The following is a 23967-nucleotide window of genomic DNA, read 5'->3' as shown; positions in this document are numbered from 1 at the left end:
GTGATATGTCAACTGAAGAATGTGTTTCTTTGAGACTTGGACTTAAGCTTGTACTACCTGATGCTATTGAGAAACAGTTGGTACAGTATCTCATTGAAATGGATAAAACAGAAGATCAACATCGTTGTCAAATACCTCACCAAATACGTGTGTGTCTCTACAAGATATCATGCCAGTCCCTCCTCTAAAGAGGACGGTTTCCAACAGAGGTCGTAAGCCAGGTTCATCAGCTGTTTTGACATCTTCGCCTAATAAAACACGCCTTGAAGACTCCTTACTCAAGGGTAAACAGAAGCTTCCTAAGGCGCTTGCCAAAAACAAGAAAGAACGTGAAGCTCCTCCTAGAAAACCGTGCAAAAACGGCTTAAGTTATCTGAGGATTCAGATGAAGAGCCTAATGCACAAACTGTCTCTTCAGGCGAGTCACATTTGGATCTCGCAGTTGGGGAAGACAAACCCACTGAAGAAGATGCAATTTGTATTTTTTGTGAAGGCGCATTTTCCAACGACATTCGGGGAGAATTGTGGATTAAGTGTGTAGTGTTTGAGGAGTGGAGTCACTCTCTGAGTGCCGGAAATGAAGGAGATATTTACATATGGGATTTTTGCAAGTGAACTTCGCTTATGAAGCATTTTTCTAATACAGTTGCGTTTAAAAATATTTTTGTGTAATTTAAAGTTAATATAAAATAAAAGAGTTTCTAACATTTTCAATAGTTTTCGTCTGAAGTAGTCAGTTTCCCACAATTTTAAGGCGTTTCCACATTTCCCGCACTTCTTGACAAATTAGTGAGTCGCAGAAAATGTTTTTTAATTTTTAACATATTTAGTTTTTGTGTTTTATAATATTACATTCATTGCTAAAACATTATAAATTAGCTTTGGCTAATTTTTGAAGCTGAAAGAGAAGTAAACATTCCTTTTATACAGCAAAAACAAACTGGTTTTCCACATTTACACCGCTACCTCTATGTTTTCCACTTTCAGTGGTAGAAGAGCAATCCGACCTAGATTTAACTTAACATTTTTTTTTCTCGCCATCCATTTTTTTGTTCCCATTTGCTTGTGGTCAATAACTTTTCAGTGTAGACGCTCAGATTTTGGAACATGGTGAGGGCTGTACACTGAAGTCTGTAGTTGACATTGAACCTGGGATATGCTGCACTATGGTACGCACTTGTGAAATGTCAGTGTGTTTAATATTGAGTTTGGGGCATATGGAGTATAGCAACCCTCTGCCGAGTGAAACGCTATTTCTATTTCTAGACTTATTTCCATCTTTTGATTTTGCAATAAAAAGTCATCCACACCATGAGCGGCTGCATACAGTTGCTCACTGAACCATTCCATGCAATCACTGCTTCTGTGCAATTTAAACTTGGAATTTGCCTCGTCATTGCCAGAGGGTATGTAGTACGCAAGCTAATGGCTTATGCACGATCGGTTTACGAACCAGAGTCACTGCTACAATTGCGACTAACAACTCGTTCCAACACCTATTCCATATTAGTGTGAATTACAAATGGTAGTTTCAGTTCGTAGCTGAACTTTGTAAATTTTTCGTAGCCATTCTTGCAACTAGGCAACACACTGGTGACTGGTTTCAAATTTGCACAGTCAACTGAGTGTACATGTAACTTTTCCTGGGAATGAAAACAGCACAGGCAGCGTTGACGTGGTACAATGGACTTAAGATGACCAGGAATGCTACTTCGTGCTTCTCTAAAAGTGAATGACAAAATGAAAAACATGTTTGAGTCTTAAGGGATGCAACATTTCTAATAAACGCCTGAACGATGATCTGTATAAGCAAAAGAAAACTTACATTTTTTTCTGGAAGTTGCCAAGTGTGTCGAATTTCAGAGAGTTTTTTCGACAATTACTGCTCTCTCCAGCTGCCTGCAGAAACTGCAACACTGAATGAAAGAACATAAATGTATGACTAATCAGTAAGTTAAAGATGTAAGGTTGTCAATCGTAGAAGTATATATTTCTCAGACTTATTATTTTTGGCTGCACACAAGCTCTTGAAAGAAAGCTATGATAACATGACATCACTGCCTCCTAATGTTGAAATAATGCTTTTAAAGCACAGCCTACCAGCTGAATAGCTCCAAACACTTCAGAGAAGTTCTAAACCTCCCTCCTGAGTCTGCAAATTGTGGGTAGGGATTTTTTATCTCATGTGTGAATTCCAGCTGAATCACAGCCTGTGCATGCACATGCCTGGAATTTTCGTATCTCGTGTGAAATGTCACCAGTTTCCAGGTGCATTCCCACAGCCAAATCCTCATCTTGTTTCATCTTTCACTTCTGCATTTGTAATAATAGGAATCAGATAAGCATGATATCAGTCAGACATAGGGAGGGTGTTGTACATTAAATATTATGTGTTGTTAAAAAATAATTGTGGTGGACTGGATCAAACTAGTTTCAATGCATTGACATTTATTTTCTATAGAAAATGTACTATAAACAAATCGCTTGATATCCATGTGAGTGAAGGACACAGGCATTACCTAAAGAATTCCACTGGGCAAGGCTCACTCAGAGCCCGCATTCGAAAGATTCTGAAGACTGGTTTACACAAGTGAATGATCAACAGAGAACGATAGCTATGTCTCGTGTACCAGTTAACATTCTTATTGTTCCGGGTCTTTTGCGCGATATAGATACCCTATCAAAAGCCTTTTGCAATTTCTATTGATCTTCTGGTGACTTTCCACACAGTAATCGATAATCGTTCACCATTTATCATCCACTGTTTAAAATTTGACTGCTTGCCCTTATATCTCCTGTCAATAGCACTCATAATTTTGTGTGTATAAAAGGAAGAAAGGAAGGAACGAAGATTAGGGGTTAACGTCCCATCAACATCGAAGTTAGTACAGACGGAGCACAAGCAGGGATTGTACCAAGGACGAGGAGGGAAATCGCTATACCCTTTCAAAGATACTATCCCGGCATTTGCTTATAGAGATTCAGGGAAATCAAGGAAAACCTTGTAAGGTGTCAAACAAATAATATACCTTACATTGAATTATTGAAACAGTTCCTGTTAAATCGATATGCCACACGTCACAGTTATGTAAAAATGTACGAATTCCATTGATGCGCAGATCAAATAAGCAGGCCTGAATTTCATGAACATAAACTACTAAGAATCACATGCAAGTAATTTCCCAGGCCCCAGCTGCAAGACGCAGTTCTGAGGGAAGAAGAATTTTACGACGCCATTGTCCGTCCCAATGTTAGGCCAAAACCTTCACAGTGGGAACATTCAGCAGACACAATACGACGCCACTGCGCAGACCGGCTGCAAAAGCCGCCCCTTGTCCCTGCTTCTGATGACGACCCTTCGGATAGACTTTCTCCAGAAGACTGGAATTTGGAAATTTGTGGTAAGGTCCTATGCGACCAAACTGCTGAGGTCATCGGGCCCTAAGCTTATGCACTACATAATCTAACCTAAACTAACTTACGCTAAGGACGACACACACACCCATGTCCGAGGGAGGACTCGAACCTCCGACAGGGGGCAGCCACACGGACCGTGAGATCGCGCGAGTACCCCGTGTGGCAACACGGCTGGAGATGGCAGATAAATGTTCGGAGAAATAAAACTCAAAACAATGGTGACTCACTGCGGCCACCTGCGTAAATTCTCCCGTGGAAAGAAACTGTTTGTATTATATAGCAGAAGTTAAAAATGCCCTAAGAAAGAAACGACGCCTGTGACAGGCTGCAGAATCTCTAGTGGGTGGAGTTATAACAAGTACAAATGCTCTGATTGGCCAGAAAGAAATAACGTAGCCACCAGCTTTGATACAAGCAAATTGCAGACAGACAAATTCGCTGTTTTTCTCGCAGCAAATTTCGCTTAGAGTTGTAAACACCAAATAGCAATGTTTTACCATCCTGTACGTATTACAATTATGACTAATACGTCATAAAGTCATACTTAGAGTATAAATCATACTTAGAGTATAAATAAACCTTAATAACGAAAATACAAGATTTTCATTTTTTCTAACATATAACGTTGAATATCTGAGCAAGGCGACTCGCGGTGCACTGAGACAATTGCGAGAGTAATTATGTGAACACTTGTTCACAGGCTCATCTTAACTCTTAAGGAGTTAAACTGCAAAATCTTTTAGTACGCAGAATGGCACCGAGTACTAACAGTTAATGCTTGTGAGCGATTTGTGGCCAGTGACGTACGCACTATCCCAGCCAAATAGTGTGTACCATGCCAATTAGCTAGGGAACAACTAGGAGTCTCAGCTTCACCGAAGACGTATCAGATATAACGGACTGGTGTTTTATAGTCAAGAGAGATTTAGAATAGATTCACAGGTTCACAGCTCGCACCGACAGCAGCCACTGCCGCCGCTGAAGAAAGGTAAAACCACGTGGGCTCATGCTGTGCCAGCAAGTGATATTCAGCTGACACTCAGAACTGTGGTAATCTCCGTCTCTCCTATTTTTTCGTACATTCAACCATGACCTGTTTCCATCTTACCATTAAAGAACCTTAGAATAGTTACGAATTTCGCTTAGAGTTGTAAACACCAAATAGCAATGTTTTACCATCCTGTACATGTTACAATTATGACTAATACGTCATAAAGTCATACTTAGAGTATAAATCATACTTAGAGTATAAATTAATAACGAAAATACAAGATTTTCATTTTTTCTAACATATAGTTGCATCTGAATCCGTACTTATTTCTGTTAGCGAAAATGTTTCCTTTACAGGGAGCGTAGTGGAACCGACATTGAGCTCATTGTCGGATTACATCACTGACTGTACTGCTGTGCTCTTTGCATGGTGAGCTGGTCTCCTCCTACCTTGCAGGCCGTAGGTTCAACACAAAATCCTAAAACACTCACAGAGTGTCCTTGCACAACTGTGGTATGAAGATAGAGCAGAACCAGCCTCACACATTTTAGAACCCAAATCTGGATGACTGGGTGCGAATTTGAACTGTCGGCCTCCTGAATGCAAGCCCAGTGTGCTAAACGATATTTTCAGGATGTGTGCTCACTATCAGTCAAGAGATTTTTTTTCATGTTTTTTGACATTTTACAACTTTCTGTACTGTGTTCAGCAGGGCAGAAGTTTGGAGATGATTACTGTATCAATGTAACAATACATTCTTTTATAATGCATGATGTGTGAGAATGGTTTGTGGACAATAACATACTCAAAACTTTCCCAAGTCCTGACCTGAACCGAATGGAACACCCGTGGGGTCACTTCGCTCCAGACCTCAGTACCCAACATACATCACTACCTTCTCTGGTTTCAGTCACTTCCATTTCGTAACTGATATAGATGTGATTTGATGGTGTGCTTTAAATTATTGCAATATTATCTCACTCCTCTTAATGAAATTGGCTGTAAATATTTCAACAGTGGCACACAAAAATCGTATATTTTGAAAGAGAATAACATTTGTTGTAAATTTAAATTTTCATACTTCACGTTCCCATGAATGACCATTTAGAGAGTCGAGAACAAGTATTTGAACTAACATTGTAAGCTTTCGTAATTTGATCTCATTGAAATGTTATCCAATATTGCTGGTCGTTTGTCAGTAAATGTTCTTAAATCGATTCGTCCAACTACATAGTTTTGTCTTATTATGCCAAGGTCCTGTTGACCTAATTTGTAAAATTATTTTGGCTGAGAAGTGTTAATTAAGGTCTTGATACGAATGATGTTCTATTCTTATTCTGCCTGATCCTTCCACTCCCTGGCAACGTTACGCTGGTGGTGTGTATGAGAATCTCAAAGTCCTCTAGAACCAATATGGACATACTACTATTGCGCCTAACTTTCTGACACACATTCGTGATACTGCATCTAGGTGATTTGACATTTTACACCCGTTATCGGACATTGCATGTTAATGCCATCAAGTAAAGATAACACAATGGGAATCGCCAGTAATGATAATGAGCGCTACGAATGAAATACTCACTTTAAAAACGTTGTTTTCGTTATAATCCGCGAGATCACGGCTACATCCAGCTCCAGTGAACCAGAAATTAAAGTATATCAAAGGGTAGTTTTATCTTTAGTATAGACTGTATATTCGTCTGAAGAAACGACTATATTTTTCCCTATCATTTATTCAGTTTTTACGGTGTAACTAATTGCAATCTCTCTTTATCATCTTCAAATCTCTGTAGTTGCGGAAGCAGTCCGTCTTGTCTATAAAGGAACTACACATTCCTTTTTTATGCTGTGAGCAGTTTCGATTACACTTGATCATCTCCAGATCATTGTAGTTACGTAAGCAACGCACCGCGTCTACGCAGAAACTACAAAATACAACTGATTGTTTATGCATTTACATAGGTCTGAAGATGATCAAGTGTACTCGAAAGTAGTTACACCATAAAAAAGTGCAGTAGCGACGGAATATTAGAAGATCTTTCTAAGTAATTTTATCTGCCACTGTAATAACTGTTACAAACTTAGCCATTTACATTTGCAAGGTGGAAACAAAATACACGCTCTAATACTTACTCGAGCTTAATCTCTTCCGCAGATTACTGCTTACGAGTTTACGAAGAGGCATAGTTACAAGTGCGTGGTGGGTAAGTTAATGTTAAGACCCCGTTCAGTCGTGACCCTCGCTTTTCTACATTTCGAGTAGATTGCAGACAAGCTCAGCTACGGGCTACATCGGCTGGAGCAGTTGATCGGTTGGTGGCGGAAGTTGAACATCGGTGCCGACATGTACACATTGACACAGATCGAGAAGTCACCTTTCACAACTTTTCCCACATCGATGCATCCTAGACCGCGGCGTTTTAACACACAGAGACCAAGAAAAAAAAAACTCATCGTCATAATTTATGCAGATATGCATGAATTTTGACGCCCACGGGTATGACAAGGCGGATGCTGTGTGAATGGTTGTCTGCAGTTACTGACTGTAGTTATGGAAATGTAGGTTTTAAAGCGATTGACTAACGGCCGTATGGTAATGCGACTGACCTACTTGTCAGTGGCCCGTATATAACTCTGGAAGAGCTATTCAGAGTTTTATTTCCTAATGAATGATACTGCAGTGACTTGCATTAACGTTTTAGTGGAAACGTGGCCTGTGACTAGCGAGCGTTTTTCTAATGCAGCTGTCTTCCTTTTGACTCAGTTATTAGGCCTATTAACAGCATTTCTTTTTCGAATTCAGAGTTTCAGTTACCCCATTAAATTACCAAATTTGCGTGGTTATCGAGAATCTACTTCTGATTATTTACAGCTCTTCCTGAAAATTCTAAATGTTCTGTTCACATCACAAATAACACAAGAAACTTCATTGTTACGACGTTCATTCTCTTTAATATGTGATGATTCTAATAGGACGTACGAAAGAATGATGTGCAGATACAAAAACATTGACGAGCTAAATATTATGACCACTGGCAATTGCAAGATCGAATGTCGTATAATAATAGTTTTGTCTCTTTAATTCTTTTAGTTATTACAGTCACCTCGAATGAATTCAGAGTACTCTGTTGATTCAACGTCTAGGGCTGGTGAAAGGCAGCACAGTGTGCAAGGTGTGCTAACTAGACAGTTTATGATCGGCGATATTTGTCGAAACTAGCAGGAGAATGTCCCCGAAGTCAGGGTATCGAGCATCTCATAAACTACTAACAAGCCACGCCCGCAGTTGATAGATGGAAATTACCCCATTTGTAACCGAGAGACATCAAATCGGTTTTAGTTTCACATCACGTATGTCTTCGATAATATGTTCATAATTAATTATAATTGACAAGATAGCACACTCAAGCCAGAATCATTTTTTGCTCAACGCTATGTCAGATTTTAAAAGTTCAACACCAGTCTCATCTTTATTCATAATAATCAAATATGAACTAAAGATGCCAGCCAAATGAATAATTCCGCGGAGCGCAAAAGATCACAACTGAACCAAATTTTAAAAAAATTAGGTTGACGGTAACTTACGGACAGAAACTTTTAAGTTATATTTTGGTCACACTGTTTACAACAATTATGTAGGAGTGTAGAAAAATTCTTTGAAAATATCTAGCTGTTAAGGCAATTTTGAAGCTATAACTACGAAAATAGTATTTGGTTTTTCATTCAGAAATTAAAAAAAATACTTCTTATAGTATTTTTGGAAAATCATCCTCCTAAGAGAGTGAAATAGGGGATGAAAATGTTTATGAAATTATTTCATCACGAAAACTTTTTCAAAGCTAAATCTATGAAAATCTGTGTTTCGCTTCTCTGAAGAAATAAGGAAAACATGTTTCATTGTTTTTGAAAATTTATCACACAGGGGATGAAAATTTTAAGAAAATATTTCATTACATTGAAAAACAGCTTAACCTAAGAAGATTGGTATTTAACTTTAGAAACAAAGAAATATATCTTGGGGAATGAAAGCTTCTGTGGAAATATCATCACAAGAACCCAAAAGGGATGAGTAACAAAAATCTTGGTCTCCAGTTATCAGAGTCGGTTTCTGGTCAGAAGCACATTCCTAATACACTATGCTTTAGAAGCCTTAATAAGTGTAAAGTTGTACAGAAGATGCTGCAGTTTGTGAATAAAATCAAAGAAAGCTATTTATCTGTCAAAGCGAAAAATCAGCATTGTCAGAATTCCAGAGAAAAAGAAACGACTTACTAATAAATTAATTTTTCAGTGAGCCTACAATATGTTTATAAAACTATTTGTGATGTAATTACTCCGCATACGCGAGCTAAGATAGTCGATTATAAATTTCGCAAAGTACAAGGCTCCTCCGGCTGAAGGCAAGGAGGAAGACGATACGAGCGATAAGCTGGTCGTATTAGCATGTCCTCGATCCACCTGTTTTACTGAAGGTTTAGGAGCTGAGGCTCGGTTGACGTTTCTCTTTCAGTCAGACTGGAGGAGAGAGTCGTGGGGATGATTGCTGGAGAAGATGTCTCATATTATATGGGGTCATTCACACAAAGGAGGACCGCATTATAATTGCAGTAGGGGTAAAAATGTGGGAACATATGTCTACGCACAAGTCACGCACACAATTCCGTAAAATACGGGAAGATGCCATCGCTGCTGGCCAAGACATCCAGTACGAAGGGATGCAGGCAGCCCGCAATAATGTTCACGCAGTCCACGGCTGCCACGGTGCCTTCTGTTACAACCACAGGTCCCGTGGATGCCCAACTAAATGAGCGCCAAGGAGAAATACTGCTCCCGTAGGCCTGCATCCACGATGCGGTGTATATTCCGCGCAACCGTTCCCTTAGATCAGGGGCGGGCAGGAATCCTGCACATGTGCAGTGCACTTGCACACGTACAGTTAACAGGTGTTCCGCGTGCACACAGGGGCAAGCTGGCCACCCGCTTATCTCCCATCCCTACCATACCTTCTGTTCGCTCCTTCCTCTGTAATGCGTTTTGTTTCCTAGATTGCTTTATTGAGTGAATGAATAAGGTTAGTAGGAGTGCTTGAAGGAAATCATGGTTTGAAAGAGTACCTATTACCTACGATACGTTTTATTTAATTATCACAGGTGGAGTTTACAATACGTTTAATACCGGGAACAAAATTTCTACCTACAGACAAAAACAAACAGTTACGTAAATTTTCATCACTGATGTTTGCTCTTAACTGAGACTTATTAATTCAGCAAATGGTTTTCCCGCTCTCGCTATATTAAGCACAGTCTTATAACTTGCACATACCGCTGAGATATTATTGTTGTCGTCCTGAAAACTTGAAAACAGTGCTCCATAAAATGTTAAATCAGTTAGATGGGAGACATGACGAGAGAAAGTCGCAGATCTCTCGTGACAACAGCAACTACGACAAATTCATATGGCTCTGAGCACTATGGGACTTAACTGCTGTGGTCATCAGTCCCCTAGAACTACTACTTAAACCTAACTAACCTAAGGACATCACACACATCCATGCCCGAGGCAGGATTCGAACCTGCGACCATAGCGTTCACGCGGTTCCAGACTGTAGTGCCTAGAACCGCTCGGCCACTCCGACCGGCCAACTACGACAGATTCATCTGGTATCGTCAGATCGCTCTTCTTAAGCTCAGTCAATTCCCCATCCGCTCAGAATCCGACAATAAATTGTACTCCTCCTTGCGAAATTTATTATAATGGCCTTCAATACCAAACTTCCGTTGACCAGCGAGAATACTGCCACATATTAAACATTTCGAATTTTCACGTTTTTGAACAAAGAAAAAATGATTCTCCCATTACTTTTTAAAAGATAGCAAATCTCCACTTCTCCGTTTCTTCAAATACAACGTACACTACATAGTGCTCGCTTCGCATCAACGTCCGCAGCTTAGCCTGGCACTACACTGCCGCAACCGGCCGGCTGTCGCCACAGCCCCGGTCGACGCCTGCACGCGAGCAGCACACGTGCAGCGCTGAGCGCCCATGAGCCGCGTGCAACGTTTGCCCGCCCCTGCCTTAGATGATGGTATGTGGACGCTAATATCGACCTAATGTAATAAGAAACTCGATTCATACGACCAGGAGCCACGTTTCTATTGATTCACTGCCCAATGCCGATGATACAAAGCCCATTTCAATTATAATCGACAATTTTGTTGGTTCAGCGACGGAACCAGTGGCGGTCGCCCACTGTGCAGCCGCACGATGGACTACGTGCTCTAAACGGTGCCTTCGAAAACACTTGGGCCCCCACCAGTACTGTATTTCATCACCCCATCTGCCACAGAGCGGGCAAGCTTCGACCTCCAAGTCCCGTGATGATGATGATGATGATAATAAAGTTTGGTGTGTGGGGCGCTCAACTGCCCGGTCATCAGCGCCCGTTCAAAGTCGCAAGTGTTACAGTCTAATTTTTTACACAGTTCAATCAAGCCACCGTCACGAATGATGATGATGGAGATGAAATGATGACGACAACACAAACACCCAGTCCCCGAGCAGAGAAAATCCCCAAACCGGCTGGGAATCGAACCCGGGACTCCCGTGATCCAGTGGCAGCAACGCTAGGCACTAGACCACGAGCTGCGGACTTCCGTGATGAGGCGGCAGGTCGAACATCGTGTCGCCTTCTCGTTTTACATCTCCCGTCTGCCAAATACGGTTGGATTTTCCTTATTTGGGGCTCGTGTCGTCGCTAGAATGATCCTTTAGTCATCTCTGCTTCGTTTATATACTTTACTCACCGCATGAGGTGCGCGTGTAGCATATCATGTTATATTATGAGAAATTTCTATTATGAATTTGTCTTTTATTTTCTTCATTGATTCTTAGATATATGTCAAAAAATGAAACTGATAACGTAATACCTTGCTTTATACGGTCTCAACAAGAATCTTAACGGTTAAAAGTGATATCTATGTGAATCATTCTTGTTTATTCGTTTTAGCTTTGCTGTAGGATAAAAGGTATCCTATATGGGACTTCTGCCGGATGTTCACTTCGTTCTCGCACGATATTTCGACGGCGTGGCTCGCTCTCTTCTTCAGGTGCTACCCGAGAATGGTCCTTCGGCGGATCGAGTCCCGTATTTATGCCTCTACGGTGGTGGACGCTCCCTAGTCGGTACTCGTCGTATCGGGTGTTCCCTCTGTGGTGTCACCGCCAGACACCACACTTGCTAGGTGGTAGCCTTTAAATCGGCCGCGGTCCGGTAGTATACGACGGCCGCTACGGTCGCAGGTTCGAATCCTGCCTCGGGCATGGATGTTTGTGATGTCCTTAGGTTAGTTAGGTTTAACTAGTTCTAAGTTCTAGGGGACTAATGACCTCAGCAGTTGAGTCCCATAGTGCTCAGAGCCATTTGAACCATTTTTTTTTTTTTTTTTTGTAGTATACGTCGGACCCGCGTGTCGCCACTGTCAGTGATTGCAGACCGAGCGCCGCCACACGGCAGGTCTAGAGAGACGTCCTAGCGCTCGCCCCAGTTGTACAACAGACTTTGCCAGAGATGGATACTGACAAAATACGCTCTCATTTGCCGAGACGATAGTTAGCATAGCCTTCAGCTACGTCATTTGCTACGACCTAGCAAGGCGCCATTACCAGTTTATATTGAGATTGTAATTATGTATCATCAAGACCGATGTTCTCCAATTACGGATTAAAGTTAAGTATTCCAGAAGCTATGTACTATTTTTGGCTACTATAATTCCTTGTCATTCTCCAGTCCTCACGCCAGCCTGCGTGAGCTTAAACGCGTGCATTTCGGCCTCCTCTAGCAACACGGTGTTGGCTCTTCTGCCAACACATCACCCTCCGCGGTCCGCGCCCGCCATACACGGCTCTCGTTGTCCCCTCTGGTCGCTGGTGTTCCCACAGCCGTCCGCACCCGACTCGGCCGCTCTCTGGTGTCGAGGCCGTCATCTGTAGTGTCTGCATCTCTGTATCCTGGCTGTTTCCTTGCTGTTGTTTGCTGGGCGCTTCTTAGCTGGTTCGCGCCGCGTCAAGTGTTCCGTCTCCGGTCCGCACCCGCCAGGCGCGGCTCCAAAGGTTCCCTCTTATCGTTGGCGTTTCGACCGACGTCCGCGCCCATCTTGGACGTCCTCTAGGGTCGTGGTCATCATCTCTGAAGTGTCAGGACAAATCTGTAGTGTCTGGTGCTCCGTCTCGTGGCTGTTTTGTCGCTCCCCACGTCTGTTTCTTGTGAAATCTCGATGTGTTTTGCGTTGAGGTTTCAGAAGTTCAAGAGCTGGAGTCGAGGCCGTGCTGATCTGGTATCCAGTGTCACGGTTGATGAAATTTTCTGTGATCTTGAACTCGATGGATTTTTTTATGAGACTATCCCAATATATAGGGGTCTGTGTGACAATCTTGGTATCATTGTAGTTGATCGAGTGACCGAGCTCTAGACAGTGTTCTCCTATGGCTGATTTGCTTGCCTGTATGAGTCTGGTGTGCCTCTGATGTTCTTTACACCTGATGTTCACAGTCCTAGTGGTCTGGCCGATGTACGGCATATGTTCGTTATTTTCGCTATATAAAGCACCAGTTGGACAAAACGTAGCACTAATGTCCAAAGGAGGACATCCATCAACTGTACCAATCAATGCCAAGCCGAATAACAACTTGCATAAGTGTCAGAAGTGGAGCAAAGCGTGCTCAATTTGTGAAGCCCTTTCTGTTGAATAATTCATCAATTTTTTTCTAAAATCGTAATCATCTGTGTGTCTGTAGATGTACATCACATCTACAAATTTCAGTCCCATTCGGATAATTCTTTCGTGGTGCGTCGTTCTCTCTCTCTCTCTCTCTCTCTCTCTCTCTCTCTCTCTCTCTGCATTTTCACTAGTTTGGACGACTGATCCACAATTCATTAGTTGTGCTTCATCTTGTTTCTTGAAATGGAAGGTCTCTTTGCCATGAAATACATGACATTTTCGTTTGAACTGTAAGTCTTAACAATTTCCCTGTCTTGAAAATGGAAATTTGCATTCGTTGTCAATAGGTTAGTTTAAAAATAATTTTAACTTGTAACTGGTTTTTGGTAATATTTCTTCTTAGTTTGATTTTACTTACTGATTTTTCGGATGTAGTAGAGTAATACCCAACAGGTACACTGTTAAATAAAGAAACGACAACATTCTCTCGATCGTAATACTATTAGTTTGAATAGAATATTTGTTGCTAGACACCTAACCATTATGTACCTTGGAACAATTTTATACATTTGGAAAAACTTTAGTTTTGTGCAGTAATTTTTGTATTTCAGAAAACGACTGAGGCACAAATGAAATGGGTGCTATCATTTCAGACCGGAATAGGAAACTGTATTAAACTTCTATTACAAGACTGGCTAGAGTTGAAAGTGTGTAAAGTGTTCCAAAGTAAAACACTCTCCCCTACTGCCAGACGTTCTCGGTGTCCTCTTTCACTTGACACTTATACTGACGACATCCTGCACATCCGTATTACCGGGCATTTTGTTAACGGCAACAATTTATCTTTTACGACTACTGTCTCATCTACATTTGATCTTTCATAGTCATGTTCCCTAGCTATCTGTTTTGCTAATCTCTCTCCTGCATAACAGCACATCACTGTAACAGCGTTGCAGCTGTAGTACTATATGCCGGCCGTGGTGGCCGTGCGGTTCTAGGCACTACTGTCTGGAGCAGCGTGACCGCTGCGATCGTAGGTTTGAATCCTGCCTCGGGCATGGATGTGTGTGATGCCCTTAGGTTAGTTAGGTTTAAGTAGTTCTAAGTTCTAGGGGACTGATGACCACAGCAGTTAAGTCCCATGGTGCTCAGAGCCATTTGAACCATTTGTAGCACTATATACTGCCCTCACCATCGCCAAGGGCTCAACAGTAGGCTGTGGACTGAACTGCATAACGTCTGACTGTCCGCTTGAGTGGACTCCACGAACATGTATTGTTCGTTTCCAGCTGCTACGATACATCGCTGCAGAAGGAAGGACCTGAGATTTCTTCAACGGAGGGTCATTAGGAACAGAAGAAAAAAATTCAGATTTAGAAATGTATGGTAAGGAATTCAGCCGTGTCCTTTCTACAGAAACACCTGCGTCATTTGCCTTAAGCGATTTGACGAAACCACAAAGATATAAATCTATAGTCTTAAAGGGGATCTGAACCTCATCCCCCCCAGATGCAATGCTAGTTGTTGTGCTAGTGTACATGGGTATGTCTGAGGTCTAACTGTTTCTCTGACTATGAACACTGGAGGCACTGTCACACATAAACTGACTACCCCTTGCCCAATAATGTATGTGTTTTACTGTCAGCTTTCCATTATTTGTGAAGATAGCTTCATCGGTAAAAAGAATTCTATGATGAAAAAACTACTGCCTGGATGACGCATTAGAAGCGAGTGACTCACATTACATGCGTCTTTCTCAGTCCCGTTGGTTAATCTGCTGGTGAAATCACATGAGCCGGCCGCGGTGGTCTAGCGGTTCTAGGCGCTCAGTCCGGAACCGCACGACTGCTACGGTCGCAGGTTCGAATCCTGCCTCGGGCATGGATGTGTGTGATGTCCTTAGGTTAGTTAGGTTTAAGTAGTTCTAAGTTCTAGGGGACTGACAGATGTTAAGTCCCATAGTGCTCAGAGCCATTTGAGCCGTTTTTGAAATCACATGATAACGGGTGAACGCTGTTTTCGTGCGAAATGCGTATGGCTGTGGGCTGACTTGCCGGAGCATTTATTTCGTTCGTTTCGATTATTGCTGCCTTGTTCTCTGCGTGATATTCCAGTGCCCTTCCAATAATAGTGTTTTGCACATTTGCTGAATTGTGATTCTTGCTGGACGCTTTTACAAGCCCAACTCACCTATTCTCTTCGCCATCCTTCTGCATTCCCTGAAAGAAGTTGTATTGTGTTGGCAGAAGAGCCAACACCGTGTTACTAGAGGAGGCCGAAATGCACGCGTTTTAGCTCACGTAGGCTGGCGTGAGGAGGGAAGAACTGTACTGACGTGAGGTCTGGAACATGACAAGGAATTAGATTTCGGAAACTTTAATCCATTAATGATGAACGTCGCTCTTGACGGTACATGAGTCACAATATTATCTGTTCAGAAGACATAGTAACTGAATATGGCTCCTTGCTGGGTCGTAGCAAATGACGTAGCTGAAGACTATGCTAAACTGTTGTCTCGGCAAATGAGAGTGTATGTAGTCAGTGAACCATCGCTAGCAAAGTCGGCTGTACAACTGGGGCCAGTGCTAGGACGTCTCTCTAGACCTGGCGTGTGGCGGCGCTCGGTCTGCAATCACTGATAGTGGCGACACGCGGGTCCGACGTATACTAACGGACGGCGGCCGATTTAAAGGCTACCACCTAGCAAGTGTGGTGTCTGGCGATGACACCACAAGTTGCATATCTAATTTCTCTTGGTTTGTGAAAGACAAATGATTTGCAAACCGATCAGTACTCGAAACACATGAGTGACACAGACAGAATGAAAATTATTTAGCTGCACAAGCGTATGCTGAAAAGTAATGCGTCCTAATTTTTTATGTGAAAACTCTTCAATATTTACAAAAAACGATCATTTTTAACATTATACACATTTATTCTTCAAGTCTACATACTTGAACTGGTCTGTCGCAAGAGACCACCCAATTGTAACGCCTAACATGGCGGTACATACCGTAACTACACTACTGGCCATTAAAATTGCTACACCAAGAAGAAATGCAGATGATACACGGGAATTCATTGGACAAATATATTATACTAGAACTGACATGTGATTACATTTTCACGCAATTTGGGTGCATAGATCCTGGGAAATCAAACCCAGAGCAACCACCTCTGGCGGTAATAACGGCCTTGATACACCTGGGCATTGAGTCAAACAGAGCTTAGGAAGGCGTGTACAGGTACAGCTGCCCATGCAGCTTCAACATGATACGACAGTTCATCTGGAGTAGTGACTGGCGTATTGTGACGAGCCAGTTGCTCGGCCACCATTGACCAGATGTTTTCAATTGGTGAGAGATCTGGAGAATGTGCTGGCCAGGGCAGCAGTCTAACATTTTCTGTATCCAGAAAGGCCCGTACAGAACCTGCAACATGCAGTCATGCATTAACCTGCTGAAATGTATGGTTCGAATGAATGGTAGAGCCACGGGTCGTAACACATCTGAAATGTAACGTTCACTGTTCAAAGTGCCGTCAATGTGAACAAGAGGTGACCGAGACGTGTAACCAATGGCATCCCGTACCATCACGCCGGGTGATATGCCAGTATGGCGATGACGAATACAGGCTTCCAATGTGCGTTCACCGCGATGTCGACAAACACGGATGCGACCATCATGATGCTGTAAACAGAACCTGGATTCATCCGAAAAAAATGACGTTTTGCCATTCGTGCACCCAGGTTCGTCGTTGAGTACACCATCGCCAGGCGCTCCTGTCTGTGATGCAGCGTCAAGGGTAACCGCAGCCATGGTCTCCGAGCTGATAGTCCATGCTGCTGCAAACGTCGTAGAAGTGTCCCAACAGATGGTTGTTGTCTCGCAAAAGTCCCCATCTGTTGACTCAGGGATCGAGAGGTGGCTGAACGATCCGTTACAGCCATGCGGATAAGATGCCTGGGATCTCTACTGCTGTGATAAAGGCCTTTTGGATCCATCACGGCGTTCCGTATTACCCACCTGAACCGACCGATTCCATATTTGCTAAGTCATTGGAAAACGGCCAAAGTGAGCAGCAATGTCACGATACGATAAACCGCAATCGCTATAGGCTACAATCCGACCTTTATCAAAGTCGGAAACGTGATTGTACGCTTTTCTCCTCCTTACATGAGGCATCACAACGACGTTTAACCAGGCAACGCCGGTCAACTGCTGTTTGTGTATGATAAATCGGTTGGAAACTTTCCCCATGTCAGCACGTTGTAGGTGTCGCCACCGGCGCTAAGCTTGTGTGATTGCTCTGAAAAGCTAATCATTGGCATATCACAGCATCTTCTTCCTGTCCGTTAAATTTCTCGTCTGTAGCACGTCATCTTCGTGGTGTAGCAATTTCAATGGCCAGTAGTGCATATCGATGCGTGAGGAACAGCGTGCTGTAATCGACTATCGAATTCGAGTAGTTCGTCCACACATGGAGCACGCTCTCCTTCAGCGTGACAATGCCGGACCGTGCGTGAGAGTCTCGTCGTCTGCAACAATCCGCCACCATGGGGCACCGTCATCGATCATCCTCCATACAGTCCCGACTTGGCCCCAAGCGATTTTCACCTGTTTCCACAAGTTGATGATTACGTTCGAGGGACGGCGCAAGCTGAGGTGAGGTTGTGGCTCCGTCAACAGTGGCAAACATTCTGCTCTCTCTTTGGGAGAAATGTGCTCGTTGCCAACGTGACTATGTTGAAAAATGACATTAAGAATTAAGACATTATCAATATTGATACAGAATATTAATATAGCTTGTTCTATTTAAAAAGATTCAAGGGTTTTCATGTAAGGAATTAGGAGGTAATACTTTTCTGCACGCCCTCGTATTTCCTAAGAGCCTCTTTCATACTTGTATCGCTGCGATCGAGCGCTATTCCTTCCGTATCCGGCGTGACGTAGTTCTTGTTTGCGAATGAATTCACAACCTCCGCATGTGACAGTAATCGAGTTCATGTTCGAAACACATAAGTCCTAAGTTTTAAATATTGTACGAAGGTCGTTCAGTAAGAAATGCGCCACATTTTTTTTAAAAAAAGCCGTTACTATACACAGACAAACGTCCTTGTTGGTACTTCACATTTGATGTTTATTCTGTGCGCCGGTGACATTTCGAACCGTTCTGGCATATGGCAGAGCCGTAGTACAGCGTCAAAAAAAGCGGCTACATAGGCTCACGTTACAAGCACCGTGCTGTTATTGAATTCTTGAGTGCAGAAAAAGAAACCGTGGTGAACATCCATAAACGTTTGTGTGCAGTGTATGGTGATGCTGCAGTTGATAGGAGTACAGTTGGAGGATGGGTAAAGAAAGTTACAGTCTCAGGAAATGCAGAAACTGAATTCAGTGATCAGCCACGCCCGGGACGTCGTGTCACAGCCACAGCTCCAGACATGCTGAATTGTGCGGATGTCCCAGACATGCTGAATTGTGTGGATGTCCCAGACATGCTGAATTGTGCGGATGTCCCAGACATGCTGAATTGTGCGGATGTCCCAGACATGCTGAATTGTGCGGATGTCCCAGACATGCTGAATTGTGCGGATGTCCCAGACATGCTGAAATGTGCGGATGTCCCAGACATGCTGAATTGTGCGGATGTCCCAGACATGCTGAAATGTGCGGATGTCCCAGACATGCTGAATTGTGCGGATGTCCCAGACATGCTGAATTGTGCAGATGTCCCAGACATGCTGAATTGTGCGGATGTCCCAGACATGCTGAATTGTGCGGATGTCCCAGACATGCTGAATTGTGCGGATGTCCCAGACATGCTGAATTGTGCGGATGTCCCATACATGCTGAATTGTGCGGATGTCCCAGACATGCTGAAATGTGCGGATGTCCCAGACATGCTGAATTGTGCGGATGTCCCAGACACCCAGACATGCTGAATTGTGCGGATGTCCCAGACATGCTGAATTGTGCGGATGTCCCAGACATGCTGAATTGTGCGGATGTCCCAGACATGCTGAATTGTGCAGATGTCCCAGGCATGCTGAATTGTGCGGATGTCATTATTTGTGCCGACCGGCGCATCACAGCTCGACAATTGGCTCTCCAGTTGTCGGTCAGCGTTGGAAGTGCGTCTGCAACGATCCAGGTTCTCGGACATTCAAAGAGGTGCTCACGATGGGTTCCACGAATCCACGCTACAGTCCACACCTGGCACCCTCGACCTACGGGGTACACACTTTGAAGAGGACGAGAGTGTCAGTCAAGCAGTGAAAACATGGCTACGCCTACGGGACAAGAGCTTTTACCAGCAGGGAACACATGCTCTTCCACAATGTTGGCGTACAGTCATAGGACGTAATGAGACTAGGTAGAAAAATAGGACATGGACATGTTGATGTATATTGTCACCAAATTCTGACTGGCATGTGGCCCCTTTAATACAACCTTGCACAATCCATACCACAACTATTGGTTCAAATGGCTCTGAGCACTATGGGACTTAACTTCTGAGGTCATCAGTCCCCTAGAACTTAGAACTACTTAAACCTAACTAACCTAAAGTCATCACACAAATCCATGCCCGAGGCAGGACTCGAACCTGCGACCGTAGCTTTCGCGCGGTTCCAGAATGTAGCGCCTAGAACCGCTCGGCCACTTCGGCCGGCCCACAACTATTATCAGGACGAGAAGCGGGATGGCGAATCATGGCTGGTAGTCGTACTTCGATTTACACATACTTCATTTATTAACATAAGGTTCCTGCAGATCATTCCTCACCAATCTTCACAACAAGCATCAGTTTTTTAGTATAAGTTCTTATAAAAACAAAACAAGTATAACCATAAAATGTATGCAAAACCAGTTCAGAAACAACTAGCAAACACAGTATTGCCGTGGCTTCGCCATACTTAACAAAAGCTTACAACCAACAGTACAGTTCCTATCAGAGTGGGCCTGCCACTTAATTTCATTTAAATACTACACGGCCCAAACAACACTTCACTCTCACGTGGTTAACCACAATTCACTAGAACATAGATATGTAACAGAAGCAAGAAGCATTGCAATGAAACAAACCCAGATAGTTCCAGGTCTATTCGTTTAGACATCAGAAAATCACAAATTACAAAACGCGTTTTACCCGCCTTGGCACAAGGAAAAGATATACCAATCCTTTTGTATGGGGTCTTCGCCCAAAGCAATCCGGCCCTGGCAGTTACGTAAACACCGCAGGACCTAGGGTGCGTGGTACACCTCGCTCCTCGCGTTGGCGCTTACAACAGCTTTTGACAAACACAGGACAACTGCAACTCTCTGAAACACACAAAATACAGGGCAGAATCCTTGCATCAGACACACGTGCATCAGTCTACAAAACGTTCCGTCCACAGCAACCAGTGTCCTTTAAATTGAAACCACTTAAGGATGGTTTACCAATAATAATAACAATATCACTTAGGTGCAGTTTTCAATCACTTAATACAGTTATGACCAAGACTTCACTAAGAAGCCAGCATTTAACCAGCTCACACGGAGCTCATCCGCATACTTTTCGATTAACGGCTGTGTAAGTTCCACGACCACCTAGCGAGTGAAACGCCTCTCAAAGAGTCGCTCAGCCACATACACTAACGGCCAACCTACTTGATGTTTGCACTCAGCACAACTCAGCGGCTCAAACAGCTTAACCACATTCCTTCAGAGGCCTTTCCCTTGATAGACATCACGAAACTTGGATCTCCGAGCTGCCCCATAACACTTGCCGACCAATACAATTGCGCGTTATATCACGCTGATAGGGCACACCCGGTCGCAGTCGACACTCCTTTCTCCGGAGACGTCCCACGTCTCTCTATGTTTTCCTTTTGAAAGCTAACGGCGGACTCTTGAAGCCCGCCAACCCGGAATAAGGCCACATGACATGCAAAGATCTCATATACCCTCCAAAATCAACCGCAACGATGTAACGAGCGTACCCCATGCTGGCGCTAGCCCGCCACGGCTCACTGACTCATAACAATAAATATGTTCTGAGAAAAAAATTTGGGGCATTACTTATTGAACAGCCCTCGTAATTACTATGAAACTAGTAATCGGATTTTGAAGAGCGAACCGCCGTAGAATTCCTTTCTTGCACAATTAGATGCAAGCAGCAGAAATTACAGTAAACCCATTTAAAAAAAGGAATTGGCACCCATACCTTTATAACTGATATAGCTATGAAATGAGATTACACATCGCTTAGGAAGGACTTTCTCGCAATTTACATATGTGAAGACAGTATTGTGATAGGGTACTTCAGGACATTGTATTAGTAATGCTACCCGTCATTCACTGTGTAAGTAGGCTGTTTATGTTTTCTTATTGGCAACGTTACGTAGCGCTCTGTATGAAAATCACTGGCTGTGCTGTGTGCAGTCTGTGGCTAGTTTGCATTGTTGTCTGCCATTGTAGTGTTGGGCAGCGGCAGCTGGATGTGAACAGCGCGTAGCGTTGCGCAGTTGGAGGTGAGCCGCCAGCAGTGGTGGATGTGGGGAGAGAGATGGCGGAGTTTTGTAATTTGTCATGATCTGCTATATATATTATGACTATTGAGGTAAATACATTGTTTGTTCTCTATTAATATCTTTCATTTGCTAACTATCCCTATCAGTAGTTAGTGCCTTCCGTAGTTTGAATCTTTTATTTAGCTGGCAGTAGTGGCGCTCGCTGTATTGCAGTAGTTCGAGTAATGAAGATTTTTGTGAGGTAAGTGATTTCTGAAAGGTATAGTTTAATGTTACTCAGGGCCATTCTTTTGCAGGGATCTTTGATAGTCAGATTGCTTTGCGCTAAAAACATTGTGTGTCAGTTTAAGCACAGTCTTGTATAATTGTTCATAGGGGACGTTTCATAACTGGCCCTAGAACTATACCAAGGAAGATGAGAGAAACAAAACACTGGTCTATATTGTCACACACAAACTTGCTACTGCTGGTAAATATTGTTAAAGATCTTTCAGTAAAGTGTTGGTAAACTTTGTTTCCCTTTATTTTCGCAATAGTATGTCTATCTCTATTCGTCCCTGTGACTACTCTGTATAGCTGCTGCATGTAAGTAAGCCATATAATAACGGCAGTTACTCGTTGGGAATGGGCCCTCTTCCTGCCATTTTTACGTGTTAGGTGCCAAGTACCTTTGGTGAATCCAACGAATTCAGCTACAGGTACGTAACAATCTCCGTTTTGAAACATATGTAGTTGCTGTTAGCACTCGGAATTATATTTTACAGTTCTGTTCATTTCATCTTCTCTCCGTCCAGCAGTTGTCTTCAGCTGTCGTCAGCACAGAAACTCGTCAACTGGTTCTGTGATTTCATCTTTAATTTGTACTACACTGCGCAACACAATTAAAAGACCAATTCTTCGAAACCCCGTAATTGTCTCCATTTCCGACACATAAGTTTGAAATTTGGCCCAAAGTTACCTACAACGTTCTTCTGTAATAATAAAGAAGCGTGGTGCCTTCCGACGTCACCCCCTGGCTCGACGACATTGCAAACAGCAAGGTGTCGACACACGCCGAAGAAAGGCGAGAGCTCTGAAGTTCATGTGACGTGCAGAGTGGGTTAACGATGTCACATTGGCACGCAGTTTCAGCACAATTTTTCCCAACGCCACCGTGGACGGGTAACATGATAGGAAAATCATTACACCCTCTCTTGCCCACATTTCACGCCTTCTTTTGGCGCCATTGTGGTGGAAGTTGTAGTGGACTGACAAGACAGCCAGTCCACAGTGACGGGTAACCGAAAGGCACGCGTACACACACGCCGACTGGCGTGAATTCTGGAACAGGATACGTAATTAATGCTAATAAGAAAAGTACGTATCGTCCGTTTACTTAACTTTAATTCATCCTTGTGGTACATCGCTATTGTTATACAAGTGAGACTATCTCCAGATATGGTTAATGGCGCCTTGCTAGGTCGTAGCCATGGACTTAGCTGAAGGCTATTCTAACTGTCTCTCGGCAAATGAGAGAGAGGCTTCGTCAGTGTAGTCGCTAGCAAAGTCGTCGTACAACTGGGTCGAGTGCTAGTCCGCCTCCCTAGACCTGCCGTGTGGTGGCGCTCGGTCTGCAATTACTGACAGTGGCGACACGCGGGTCCGACATGTACTAATGGACCGCGGCCGATTTAAAGCTACCACCTAGCAAGTGTGGTGTCTGGCGGTGACACCACAGAAGTAATAACCGTGACTCCCAGCGTTGCAACCGGGCGGTTTTGTCATGGGCGGCCGAAGAAACCATTTCAGACAAACCGACGCTGAGAATCTAAACTAAAAGGCCACAGGGGCTGGCATAGGACATCAACGAAACCACCCCTTTCCTTCGGGTGTTGCTTTCCACGCAGTAATTCGATCTAAAACGACAGTTCGCAGTGCGACGAGCAACACGAAGACGTTATTGACAACCTTTGATACTGCTGACAGCCTGGGACATTTCAGACCTCCTCTACGGACATTGTGGGTGATCGCAGCCTTTCGTAGTGCAGCGCTACCGCAATTTTTTATCTCGTGTGTAGATAGGAACCACTGGGGACAGATGAAAACAAATTGACGAATTTCGAACTTCATCAGAAGCAGGAGGGGGTAGATATGCTTTTTCAGCGCTCCTGTTTCACACACAGCAGTGTCTTGAACGCGGAGGATTCCGACATTGTGACACGCGCGAATAAGACGGGAAGGGGTCCCCCTGAGGCTCCCCAGGTGACAACACCCTCGGTGGCATTCGTCGGCAGTTATTAAGAATTTTAAAAACGTATCTTCACAGGGAAAAACCCCCAAGGAAG

The sequence above is a fragment of the Schistocerca cancellata genome, chromosome 8 (assembly GCF_023864275.1).
Source record: "Schistocerca cancellata isolate TAMUIC-IGC-003103 chromosome 8, iqSchCanc2.1, whole genome shotgun sequence".
NCBI classification, from domain to species: domain Eukaryota; kingdom Metazoa; phylum Arthropoda; class Insecta; order Orthoptera; family Acrididae; genus Schistocerca; species Schistocerca cancellata.
The sequence above is the reverse complement of the archived record's forward strand: the minus strand, read 5'-3'. Positions refer to the sequence as shown.